The sequence below is a fragment of the Capricornis sumatraensis genome, chromosome 4, assembly GCF_032405125.1.
Source record: "Capricornis sumatraensis isolate serow.1 chromosome 4, serow.2, whole genome shotgun sequence".
NCBI classification, from domain to species: domain Eukaryota; kingdom Metazoa; phylum Chordata; class Mammalia; order Artiodactyla; family Bovidae; genus Capricornis; species Capricornis sumatraensis.
The window spans coordinates 22,470,174-22,484,278 of record NC_091072.1 but is presented as its reverse complement, the minus strand read 5'-3'; the positions used below and the strand labels follow the sequence as shown (position 1 = coordinate 22,484,278).

The 14,105-nt window shown below is 37.1% G+C and overlaps 1 protein-coding gene and 1 non-coding gene across 3 annotated transcripts in view; one reads left to right on the top strand and one right to left on the bottom strand.

The window, feature by feature from the left end:
- SGCZ (sarcoglycan zeta) overlaps nt 1-14,105 on the top strand; it is a 420,641-nt gene that overhangs the window by 311,665 nt on the left and 94,871 nt on the right. The gene's annotated exons all lie outside the window — the stretch shown is intronic.
- TRNAS-GGA (transfer RNA serine (anticodon GGA)) lies at nt 4,923-4,994 on the bottom strand. The gene has a single exon. It is a non-coding gene; the product is annotated as a tRNA-Ser (tRNA).

Here is a 14,105-nt window from a genome sequence, read left to right as displayed (position 1 = left end):
CTAGAAATCATAATTTTCTCATAAACTAGTTTTAGAAAGAAATTATGTTTTGATAGTTAATAACATAGATTCAGGGGCCAACCTAATCCTAGGTGTGTCATTTCCAGCTCTGTGACCACATGCAAATTACTCCAGGCAATCTCTCCAGGCATCTGTGAGAATCACACAAGTACTAATACAGTAGATGTGAGAATGAAATGAGTGAATATATGTGAAGTGCTTGGAACATTTCCTGGAGCAGGGTATGCATTCTGTATATGTTAGTAACTGTAAATTTTATTTCATCTGCCTGTAAATAATTCTGTGTAGTTGACCAAGCCTCTCAAGTTTATTTTCCTTATCTATAGAAGGAATATTATTTGAGATTGTCTCCATGGTTCTTTCCTGTTCCAAGCCTTAAAGTGAAAAAAAAAATTTTTTTTATGTTTAGAGAAATTAATTGATAAATCCTCTGCTCAATTAACTTCCCCACACTCCTGATAAAAAATGACATATAATTTGATTATTGACATCTTAGCCCCAAATTATATGCACATATTTTTCATGGAAATGGAGAATGTAAATAAGCACAACTAAATCAGCATGTTGTAATTCTTTCATCAGATTTTGGCTTATAAAATTTTGTTTTTTATTGAAAGTTAATCCACAAAATAATTCAACAAGTGCCATCAGCTTATTTTTGTCTATACTAAAAATCAGCATGTTTTGTCCCTAAATGAATAGAGAAAAATGTAGATGAGGGTTTTATAATAAATAAAGACCCCTAAAGTGACATGTAATCTTGTGTTAAAGCAATTACTGTGAACACCTGGGAATCGCTTAATTGACTGCAGATGGTGTAGGACATGTAAAAAGTAGAAGGTTACAGATTATTCTCACATACCAAATTTATGTTTTCTGTCATTGACTCATTTTTTTAACTTATAGTATACTGTAATAGTCTGGGACAACTTAATAAGGATGAGTATTTTATGTAAAATAAGTTGTGCAAACCTTGAAGAGTGGATCCACAAAACATTTAGGAATAACTTTGCATGTACATTTTAAATGATTAAATACATTGTTGAATTTTTTGTTCATTATTAAAATTCATTCATTCATTTACATTAATTAAACTAACATTAATTTATCAGTTTAGGAAATAAATGCCTCTGATATGAGGGAAAAGATGGCATTCCTGGAAATTAGGACCCCCAAATCAGTGTAACTCAGGTATAAAAAGAGTTATAATGCCTGAAGGAAAGACAATGATGTACATGTTTTGAAACATTTTATTACAGTATTTTATATCATGTGTTAACATTCTAAAGCATTATACTGCCTTTTAAAGTTAGTGTTTGTATTTAATTTAATAATTTCTCAAGTGTCTGTATATTTAGGAGTGCAGCATCAAGTCATACCAAGAATATTTCTTCCTGGAGGACCTAGACCAAGTTCTGAAAGAATGATCTGGCTAGTCTTGTCCAGCATGTGCCCGCCTCTGTCCTCCTTTTCTTCTAGGGTTTTGATGCCTCAGTCTGAGATCAATCACTGCATTTCCGCCAGGCCATCTCCACTCCACGGTGCTCTGTGCTATGGTACTAAGGCCAGCCCTTCAAGGTGTTGGCCTAGACTTCTCAGAACCAAAGGTTGCTCATCGGCTAGGATTGTCACTGGATCCCAAGGATTTTTTGGCAGGAAAATGTCTTTGAACTTGCTCTCCTTCTGGCAAAACATATTTTTGAATATACAGTCTTTGGTAATAATGCTCTTAGTTGTCAAAGAAATAAATCTAGTCTTGAGTATATAGACATGAGAATGGGAGGTGAAATATGGTAATTCTAATCATATTAATAGTCTAAAAATGGCAGACACCTACATCATAGCACTCTCAGGCCAGTCCATCTCCTTATATAATGATAAACAGAGATAATACAGATATTTTTCAACAAATATAATGCACATATTTATGAAGTGTTTCTAACTTCATAATACTGAGGAAAGCACTGAAGAGATGGATTTACATTTTATTCATTCTATAATTATGTAAAACTATTCAGAATATGCTATGACTATAGCTCAGTATTTAAACTTTAATATTAAGCAGTTGTAATACTTTTTTTAAAAAAATGATATATTACAGAGCTCATTGAAGGATCTGTGTGCATGGTATATCGTGTCTGACTGTTTGAGACCCTATGGACTGTAGGATAAAAGTAGAATAAACAAAATATTGGGCTTCCCAGGTGGTGCTAGTGGTAAAGAACCTGCGAGCCAATGCAGCAGACACAAGGTTCATGACTTCAATCCCTGGGTCATGAAGATCCCCTGGAGGAGGGCATAGAAACCCACTCCAGTATTTTTGCCTGGAGAATCCCATGGACAGAGGCTATAGTCCATGAGGTTGCAAAGAGTCAGACATGACTTAGTGGCTGAAAATGCACACAAAACAGTAAAAGAGTGGTTTCCATTTTCATATTTTAGGTATTTCATTAGCATTATAGCTATATGCCTTACCTGGAATTAATGAATCTACAGCTTATACACTGAGCCCGACTTTGTTTTTAATGAGACTCTATTTGTGGGACCTCAGAACTGCAGGTGTACTTGAGTTTCGTGTATAACTGACTTACAGAACATGCAGTTTTGTGTTGGCATTAAAAATAAACTTGTCTTTGGAAATTTGGTTAATGGGGCGTACAGTTCACAAATGTAAGGCTATGAGACTAATGATCAGCAGACATCTGGTGGTAGGAAGCTAAATAAAATGTAGGGGTCCATGTGTACACAGATTATTTACTTCAGTACCAGGAGCCTTACATGACATCTCAGCCAAACCTAGTCTACCAAAGAACAGTACTAATTGCCAGGTCATGGAATAGAGGGAGATAAACCATCAGAGCCCATTATTTATGATGGTCCAGGTCTGAAAACTACATTAGCTCTTTTTGCTTAATATTCATTTCATATTATGTGTCTATTTTTATATATAATTTTGGAGATATTCCAAGTAAGATAATGCATCATCAGAAAAATATAGCATGATGGGAAGAGAAAATTGAGTATAAGCATAGGGGAAAAATAGGCCATGGCAATTCTTATTTCCAAGTTTTTATTGGATTTTTAACAATACACTTGTAATGAGGAGACAACATTTCCAAAATCTTTTAAAAGTACCTTAAGATTAATGTCAATCCTTTAATCTGCATTTGTTGGTTAACATATATAATCAGTTTTACAATATTTTCTCACAATATTATCTTTGGATATTTTGTCTTGTATTTGCCTGAAATCAATAATATCCACTCCTATACACTCCTTTTATGTAATGATTTTGGCATGGCTTGTTTTGAATCTTCCATTCTGAGGTCATATGCCTGCTGCTTTGCTTTCTAAATGCTCACGAACACTACAGTCTAATGTATGTTTAACATTCCATCTTCCTTTACCACCCGCCCCCAAGGAATTAAAGCATGCTGACAACTCAGACTGCTTGGACCTCACCTTCTCTCATGTCACAATATTTAGAACAAAATCTCTCATTTTCATTTATATTATCTTGCCATTCTTTATCACTCTATGAATATTACTGAAAATACTTAACAGGCCAGTCATGCAGTTTTTTGGGGAGGGTAGGGATTTGTGGGGCAGGTGATTCTAAAGGAATAAACTTCCTTTCCTCAGGTCTCTGTCTTCTTGAGTCTTCGTGACTGTCTCCTTCCTCTCCTCCCCTGCAGGCTCATTTCTCACCCAGTTTGTGAACTATTTTAATGGAATCAGTAAATTTACCGCAAATCTTTACAAGGAGACTAGTCAAACAAATTTCCCATTTAATCATAGGTATTTTCACATTCAAAGCTCTGAGGAATCAAAACTTACAGTTTAAAAAATTACAAATTTACAAAAATTACAATTACTGAAATAAAATATACAGATGGTACTGAGTGCCAGAATGGATGCAGAGCTCCTGGAATACCTATACTCTGCTACTGGAAGTGCAAAATGATCCAGACACTCAGGCAAAGACTGCCTGTGTCCTATCAAATTAACAAGGTTACATGGGTCTTGTTAAATCACTTTTAATAAGATCTGTGGTACAAACACCCTCTTACAACAACAGAAGAGAAGATTCTACACACAGACATCACCAGATGGTCAATACCAAAATCAGATTGATTATATTCTTTGCAGCCAAAGATGGTGAAGCTCTATATAATCAGCAAACCAAGACCAGGATCAGGCTATGGCTCAGATCATGAACTCCTTATTGCCAAATTCAGACTTAAATTGAAGAAAGTAGGGAAAACCACTAGACCATTCAGGTATGACCTAAATCAAATCCCTTACAATTACAAAGTGTAAATCACAAATAGATTCAAGGGATTAGATCTGATAGACAGAGTGCCTGAAGAACTGTGAATGGAGATTCATGACATTGTACAGGAGGCAGTGGTCAAGACCATTCCCAGAAAAATAAATGCAAAAGAGCAAAATGGCTGTCTGGCGAGGCCTTACAAATAGCTGAGAAAAGAAGAGAAGCTAAAGGTAAAAGAGAAAAGGAAAGACATACCCATTTGAATGAATGCAGAGTTCCAAAGAAGAGCAAGGAGGGATAAGGAAGCCTCCCTCGGTGATCAGTGCAAAGAAAAGGAGGATAACAATAGACTGGGAAAGGCTAGAGATCACTTCAAGAGAATTAGAGATACCAAGGGAGCATTTCATGCAAAGTTGGGCTCAATAAAGGACAGAAATGGTATGGACCTAACAGAAGCAGAAGATGTTAAGACAAGGTGGCCAGAACACACAGAAAGTGAAAGTGAAGTCGCTCAGTCATGTCCGACTCTTTGCGACCCCATGGACTGTAGCCCACCAGGCTCCTCCCTCCATGGGATTCTCCAGGCAAGAGTACTGGAGTGGGTTGCCATTTCCCTCTCCAGGGGATCTTCCCGACCCAGGGATCGAACCCTGGTCTCCTGCATTCCAGGCAGACGCTTTAACCTCTGAGCCACCTGGGAAGTCACACAGAACACACAGAAGAACTATACAAAAGATCTTCATGACCCACATAACCACAGTGGTGTGATCATTCACATACAGCCAGACATCCTGGAATGCGAAGTCAAGCGGGCCTTAGGAAGCCTCACTACAAACAGAGCTAGTGGAGCTGATGGAATTCCAGCTGAGCTGTTTCAAATCCTGAAAGATGATGCTGTGAAAGTGCTGCACTCAATATGCCAGTAAATCTGGGAAGTGCAGCAGTGGCCACAGGACTGGAAAAGGTCAGTTCTCATTCCAATCCCAAAGAAAGGCAATGCCAAAGAATGCTCAAACTACCACACAATTGCACTCATCTCACACGCTAGCAAAGTAATGCTCAAAATTCTCCACACCAGGCTTTAACAGTACATGAACCATGAACTTCCAGATGTTCAAGCTGGTTTTAGAAAAGGCAGAGGAACCAGAGATCAAATTACCAACATCTGTTGGATCATTGAAAAAGCAAGACAATTCCGGAAAAACATCTGTTTTGCTGTATTGACTACGCCAAAGCCTTTGACTGTGTGTATCACAACAAATTGTAGAAAATTCTTCAAGGAATGGGAATACCAGAGCACCTTACCTGCCTCCTGAGAAATCTGTGTGCAGGTCAAGAAGCAACACTTAGAACTGGATATGGAACAACAGACTGGTTCCAAATCGGGAAAGGAGTATGTCAAAGCTGTATATTGTCACCCTGCTTATTTAACTTATATTCAGAGTACATCATTCAAAATGCCAGGCTGGAGGAAGCACAAGCTGGATCAAGATTGCTGGGAGAAATACCAATAACCTCGGATATGCAGATGACACCACCCTTATGGCAGACAGTAAAGAACTAAAGGGCCTCTTGATGAAAGTGAAAGCAGAGAGTGAAAAAGTTGGCTTAAAACTCATCATTCAAAAAACTAAGGTCATGGCATCTGGGCCCATCACTTCATGACAAGTAAATGGGGAAACAGTGAGAGACTTTATTTTGGGAGGCTCCAAAATCACTGCAGATGGTGACTGCAGCCATGAAATTGAAAGACGATTACTCCTTGGGATAAAATCTATGACCAACCTGCTGCTGCTGCTAAGTCTCCTCAGTCATGTCTGACTCTGTGCGACCCCATAGGCGGCAGCCCACCAGGCTCCCCCGTCCCTGGGATTCTCCAGGCAAGAACACTGGAGTGGGTTGCCATTTCCTTCTCCAATGCATGAAAGTGAAAAGTGAAAGTGAGGTTGCTCAGTCATGTCTGGCTCTTCGTGACCCTGTGGACTGCAGCTTATCTGGCTCCTCCACCCGTGGAATTTTCCAGGCAAGAGTACTGGAGTGGGTTGCCATTGCCTTCTCCGATGACCAACCTAGAGAGCATACTAAAAAGCAGAGACATTACTTTACCAACAAAGGCCCATCTAATTAAGGCTATGGTTTTTCCAGTGGTCATGTTTGGATGTGAATGTTGGACTGTAAAGAAAACTGGGCACCAAAGAATTGATGCTTTTGAACTGTGGTGTTGGCAAAGACTCTTGATCCAACCAATCAATCCTAAAGGAAAACAGTCCTGAATATTCATTAGAAGGACTAATGCTGAAGCTGAAACTCCAATACTTTGGCCATGATGTGAAAAACCAACTCATTGGAAAAGACCCTGATGCTGGGAAGATTGAGGGCAGAAGGAGAAGGGGACGATAAAGGATGAGATTGCTGGATGGCATTACCAATGCGATGGACATGAGTTTGACTAAGCTCTGGGTGTTGGTGATGAACAGGGAAGCCTGGCATGCTGCAGTCCATGGGGTCACAAGAAGTTGAACACGGCTGAGCAAATAAACTGAACTGTAGTACAAATCTAACCATAGTTCTTTCTCAGGCATCGAAAGTGTATAATAAAGTGTCATTTGCTGCCAAGATCCTTGTTGTGTTTGGCCAGGATCCTTATTAACTATTGAAATCACTGAGTCCTCATTATTGATTGAAAGTTAGCTTAGCATCATTTCATGTTCAGTCTTAGTTACTAAAATTATTTGCAAACAATTTCCAGCAAGCATTACCATTACTAAAGCTTGTTCTACCTGTTTTTTGTTCTACCCGATTTTATGTTTCTGCTTCTAATTGTTACATGATATGCTGCTTTATCACACATAGGTGGGTAGCTACCAAATATACTCCTTTAAATTTTCTTCTCTTTTTCTTTAATCACAAGATTTAAAGATTTAATCACCAACAAGTCAAACATTCTTGGTTGTGTCCATCTGACGGTCATGCTTATCTCAAACTCAACAGGAATCTAACTACTGGGTATTTTCAAGAAGCTAACAAATAATCTATATCTGCCTATGTATTTAGTTTTAAAAGACAGTGGAGGCTAATTTTCCTTTCAACACTAATATTCCATATATAGAAAAAATTTGAAATAATGAAATTAATCAGCTTTTCTGCAAATGTCAAATTTCTCACCCATAATCAACTGACCATTTAGAATAGCCATAACTTTTTTGAGTGGACACTAAATAAGACACCTCAACTTCTTAATAACCTTAAAGCTCAATGAAAATAGAAATTATCTATGAATACTATAGAGATTGTTGAAATGATATTAATAGCAATGCAAACAATGTTAACTACTGAAAATTACATGAACAATGTTGAATAGTTCATGGTTCTTGGGAATAAGTATTTTCAAAAGAGAATACAGTTATAATATAAAAGAAAGAAATACTACAAAGCTGCTTTTGTGACAGAAAGTAGTTCATGAGGTCACTGGCTGAGGATAAAAAATGATGAATACCAAAAATACTTTCTCAAAATACACCAAAGAATTTTCTTTATGTGCAGAATGTTTAACAGATTGAGGAAAATATTGGGTGGGTCACAGTGTAAGTATCAAGAATAAATAGTTTTGAAAGAGAATCTGCTAAGTGTTTCAAGGAAAGAATATCATGTTGCATTAGAAAGAATTTAATAATGATTCTGATCTCTAATGGGCTTTCTGGCCTCCTTCCATTTTTTCTTTTATTGTGCCTCTTCCCCCCTAGTCATTTTTTTATTTTTATGATGCCATAATAAAAGCTTTTCTATGGCAGAACATCAATAGGTCTGAAATTATGCTTTTCTTTCTTTCTGTGTAGCAGACATAAGCAAAGTAATCAAAATAAAGAAACATTATTTTAGCATAATTGAGCTTTTACTTATGGACTTAATTTAAGAAGCACAAAGTTACATAACATGTACTAAGTTGTGACGGTGATTTTTGGTTCAAAGTCATGGAAGGCACAATTAGAAAGTTTGAATACTTCTCTGACCACCAATTCTGCATGCTTCTAGCCTTCGGAGGTAGAAATATCTTCTGTGCACTTGCCACCGCTTTTACCCCCTCCGTTTTTTACACTATACCTCCCATACCCAGTGCTCTCTCATCTGCCAACAAGGAGAATACTAAACTTATTCAGTGTGACCATTGGTTCTGTTCTGTGCTTGGTACTCCCATACCCTACTAAATGTATTCTCAGTCGTGTCCGACTCTTTGCAACCCCATGAACTGTAGCCTACCAGGCTCCTCAGTCCATGGACTTCTCCGGGCAAGAATACTGGAGTGGGTAGCCATCCCCTTCTCCAGGGGATCTTCCCAACCCAGGAAAGGAACCGGTGTTTCCTGCGTTGCAGGCAGATTCTTCACCGTCTGAGCCACATTCAGTAGTGGTAGTAGTAGCATTAGTTTTGTAAGGGGAGATCAAGTAGAAGAAACTCTTTAGAGAATTATCCTAATTTATATTGGATGGTATAGATGATCACTCACGGTAACATTTCATTCTAGCATCCTAATTTTAATAAGCGTTATCACTTGATTTATCGGTATAGGCAGGTGCTTCCACATGTCATGACATTCATGAGGCTGCTGCTGGGCGATAAGCACAATTAAATTACCCGCAGCATCTGGCCCTTTAACCAGTCACTGACAGGACATTAAGGTTTTATATTGGTTCCCTCTTAGCTTTGTGACATTCCAACAGCTCATTAATTCTGGTCAAAAATTACTATTCTAGATGTGGATATTTTAGATGAACCTAAAAATAAATAGTGAATTTAAGGTCTTCTCTTAATTACATCATTTTACATTGATATTTATTGAATATATACATTAATAAGTAATCTGAACTCTACAATATACATCTTTATTCATTAAAATGATCCACTGTCTCCAAAATTAACTTACAAATGTAAAGCAATTCTATTAAAAATACTAATGGATATTTTACAACTGGATGAAATGTTTCCAAAATAATATTATTTAAATGAAGAGCCTAGACAATTTTAATAAGTGTACATCAACCATTAAAAGCACAATAACTAGCGTAGTCTGGGATTAGAAATAGCAAGAACAGTAGAACATGATTTAAAACTGAGAATGATACCTATAATAGTTCAATATAAGGTAAAGATAGCCTTTCAAATCATCAAAGAATTGAGAGGAGGAATTACTTCTTTAAAAAGTGAGATTGACATAATTGGTTAACAGCTTAGAGGCAAAAGTTAAATCTCTATGTCTTTAAACAATAAAATAAATTGACCATACAGTAAAAGTTTTAATTTAAATTTTGAACAAATAATGGGAAAATATAATAGAAAAACTATATTAGAAGAGCCAGCTGATTTTGTGTAGAGAAAGTCTTCTAGAGTATACTTCACATCAGAAGCTGCAGGAAACCAGTTGATTGAAAGCTAAAATTCTTCTGAAAGTAAATAATCCATAAACAAAACTGAATTAAATATCAGCAAAAGCACATCTCACATGAGGTTTTATGAAGGCTTCTAGTAGGTGGTGTCATTCCTCTTGGTCTCCTGGAGAATTCCTGCTCCTGCCTGCCATGTTTTTCCCACTCTCTTCTGGTTTTGAGTCCCCACATCCACTTCTGCTTGGAATCCACCCTGTGATAGACTAGTTGAGATTACATCTGTGTTGCTGTCATGAGAATTTATCTAATGTGTATAAAGCATAATGCTTCCCAAGTAGAAACCACTCTGTGCCAGCTATTGTAATATTGTTATTATTTTTCTTTCAGTGGATTTGTTGAATATTTTTATTTTTTAACAAATGTTTATTGAGTCCCACCATGTATCAGGCACTATGCCAGGACTGCAGATACAGTGATGAGCAAAAGCAACAATGGTTGACTCTAGTGGGAATTACAGTTGTTAATCTATCAATCATAAAATCACATCTAAATGTACATATATGGTAAGTGCCTTGGAGCTAGTGGTAAAGAGCTTGCCTGCCAATACAAGAGACTTAAGAGACCTGGGTTTGATCCCTAGGCTGGGAAGATTCCCTGGAGAAGGGTATGGCAACCCACTCCAGTATTCTTGCCTAGAGAATCCCCATGGACAGAGGAGCCTGGCAGACTAAAGGCTGCAAAGAGCTTTGCATGAGGTTGCAAAGAGCTGCACACGACCGAAGCAACTTAGCACACAAGAAAGTATTTAATAATTTATCAGTTGTCTTCTGACATAAATTTTCCCAGTTCAGAACGACCATTTTTTCTTAAAGTTGATCAAATCTTCTTTTCCAAGTTTTGCACACACATGCGCACACACAATGACACGTGTGCATAAGAGGCTGTTGATAGTTACACTGTCTGCATTTGAGCCTATAGAAGTGATTTGCATTTTCATTTGTTGGTCTTCTTCCCTGAAAGCTCTTGGTCTCTCTATTTTATGCCCCTTTCCTTAATTTCTGCTTGAAATTTAATTCTTTTCCAATTTTTGCAGACCAAATGAATTCTTTACTTCCATTTGTTTTTTAACCTTGGTGTTCCTGGCCAAATACCCATGAATATGCTGTCTCAACAATTAACATAAGATAACTTGTGCAGATTTTGAAATTATATCTTTCCTTTTGTGCTTCTCACAATTTTAGATGTTGGAAGTAGCTATAATCTTTTTTTAAATCATATTAAGGTAGCTCTCTCTCTCTCTTTTTTTTTTTTTTTTTACTGTTTTGCACCTTTACAAAATCATTAGTATATTGTAAATGTTCTGAAATACTTTTTCTCCATCTATTAAAATAATCATGACTTTCTTTCTCTTTTATTCAGCCAATTGAGTGAGTTACATTATTCATTTAGACTTTTAGTTTGAAATAATCATACAACTGGAAGTTGCGTAAAAGTATATAAGGAGATTCTGAACATCTTTCCTCCCTACTCTTGAAATGCCTTATCTTGTGTAACTGTGATATATATAATATAAAAGCCAGGAAATGGACCTCAGTACAATATATAGTTTATTCAGACTTCACCTTTTCTACATGCTCTCTAATTTGTGTGTGTGTGTGTGTGTGTGTGTGTGTGTGTAGACTTCTATGCAGTTGTACCACTTATGTATTAAATACTTCTATTTAATTACCACCACATCAAGATACATAACTCTTCCACTCTAAAGTTCTCTTGTGCTCTCACAGGCCCAGATTTTTTAATGTCTTGTTTTGCTGATTAGAACATTTAGAACTACAGTGAATGAGTGGAAAAACCCAAAATACTTGCCTGCTTACTGATCTTGGGAGAAAAATACAGTTGCCCTTTAAACAACATGGGTTTGAACTGTGAGGCTCTACTCATAAGCAAATTTTTTTCAATAGTAATTACTATAGGTAATCAATAGTAATTACTATGACCCAAGGTTAGTTTAATTAGTGGATGAAGAACAGATATATAAGGACCTCAGTTAGGAAGGAACCTTGGCAATGTGGAGGGCAGACTGTAAATTATAGCTGGATTTTTTTATTGCAGGGAGAGTTGTCGCCCCTAACTCCCAGCTGATCAAGGGTCAACTGTATTGAGCCTTTGTAATGTTACATATAGATTTGAACTTATTGTATTTTTAGGGGCAAAGATGATTTGTTTTTATTATAAAACAACTCCTTTTATTATAAAAAAAAGTATAACTCCTCAGGAATCTTAACAAAGGAAAAGAATATTTCACACTCAGAAAATAGACACTGGGATGCAAAATAGGTCTAAATTGAAGAAGTTCTCTACTTCTAGTTTGCTGAGAATTCTTAACATCTATAGATAGATTTTTAGTTCAGTTCAGTTCAATCGCTCAGTCGTGTCCGACTCTTTGCGACCCCATGAATCGCAGCACGAGACTTTGACAAATACTTTTCTGCATCAGTTTATATTATTACATGGTTTGTCTTTTTACAACTTTTTGTTTTTTAATTGAATTGTAGCTGATACACTATACTATATTAGTTTCAGGTGTGCAACACTGTGATTCAACATTTTGTATACATTGTTGAATTTGATCACTACAGTAAGTCTAGTAACCATCTATCACCATGCAAAACTACTGCAATAGTATTGACTATATTCATTACACTGTACATTACATCTCAGTGACTTTATTTTATATCTGGACATTTATACCTTTTAGTCCCTTTAACCTATTTTTCCAAGTATTCTCTTCTGCCTCCTCTCTGGTAAACCCTTGTTTGTTCTCTGTATCTATAAATCTGTTTCTGCTTATTCATTTTTTTAGATTACACATACAAGTGAGATCATACAGTATCTGTCTTTGTCTGACATTTCAACTGGGGCTTCCCTGGTGGCTCAGACAGTAAAGAATCTGCCTGTAATGCAGTAGACTGAAGTACAACTCCTGCACTAAGGGTATTAAGATAATTGAAATACCCTCCAAGTCCACCCATGTTGGCCCAAATGGTAAAATTTCATTTCAAAATTTTCAGTGTCTGAGTAACATCTCATTGTGTATATATACATCTGCTTTATCCATTCATCTATAGGTAGACACTTAGCTTGTTTCCATATCTTGCCTATTGTAAATAAAGCTACAGTGAACATAAGGCTGCACATATCTTTTCAAATTAGTGTTTTTGTTTCTTTGGATAAACACCCAGAAGTGGAAATTCTGGATGATTTGGTATATCTATTAACAGTAATTTTTGAGGACTCTCCATACTGTTTTCCATAGTGGTTTAACCAATTTACATTCCCACCAACAGTGTACCAGGGTTCCCTTTTCTCCACATCCTCATCAACACTTTCTTTTGTGGTCTCTTTGATAATAGTAATTCTGAAAGATGTGACGTGAAAGTTATGTAATAAACTAAAGTTCAATTAAAGAAAGACTTTGAAGTTAACAGTTCTTTCGTTTCACCTCTCGAACAATACTGTGCCACCTATTCTGGTCTCCATGGTTTTAAAGGAGAAACAATTCAAAAGAATTGACGTTTTCTAAGGGTTGTTGTTATTGTTCAGTCGCTAAGTCATGTCTGACTCTTTGCAACCCCATGGACTGCAGCACACCAGGCTTCCTTGTCCTTCACTGTCTTCTGGAGTTTGCTGAAGCTCATGTCCATTGTGTCAGTGATGCCATCCAACCATCTCATCCTCTGTCACCCACTTCTCCTTCTGTCCTCGATCTTCCCCAGCATGAGGGTATTTTCCAGTGAGTCAGCTCTTCACATCAGGTGGCCAAAGTGTTGCAGCTACACCTTCAGCATCAGGCCTTGCAGTGAATATTCAGGGTTGATTTCCTTTAGGATTGACTGGTTTGATCTCCTTGTGGGCCAAGGGACTCTCAAGAGTCTTCTCCACAGTTCAGAATCATTAGTTCTTCGGCACTCAGTCCGACTCTGACGTCCATACATGACTACTGGAAACACCATAGCTTTGACTATATGGACCTTTGACCACAAGTGATGGCTCTGCTTTGTAATATGCTGTCTAGGTTTGTCATAGATGTTATCCCAAGGAGCAAGCATTTTTTTTTAATTTCATGGGTACCATTGCCATCCGCAGTGATTTTGGGGCCCGGGAAAGTAAAATTTGTCACTGTTTCCACATTTTCCCCATGTATTTGCCATGAAGTGATGGAACTGGATGCTATGATCTTATTTTTCTGAATGCTGAGTTTTAAGCCAGCTTTTTCACTCTCCTTTTTAACCTTCATCAAGAGGTTCTTTAGTTCCCCTTCACTTTCTGTCATTAGAGTGTCATTTCTAAAGGTAATGCATCTTTTCTCTCTGGCTGCTTCCTAGACTTTTTCTTCATTTTTAGTTTTCAGAAGGTTAATTATGTGTGTT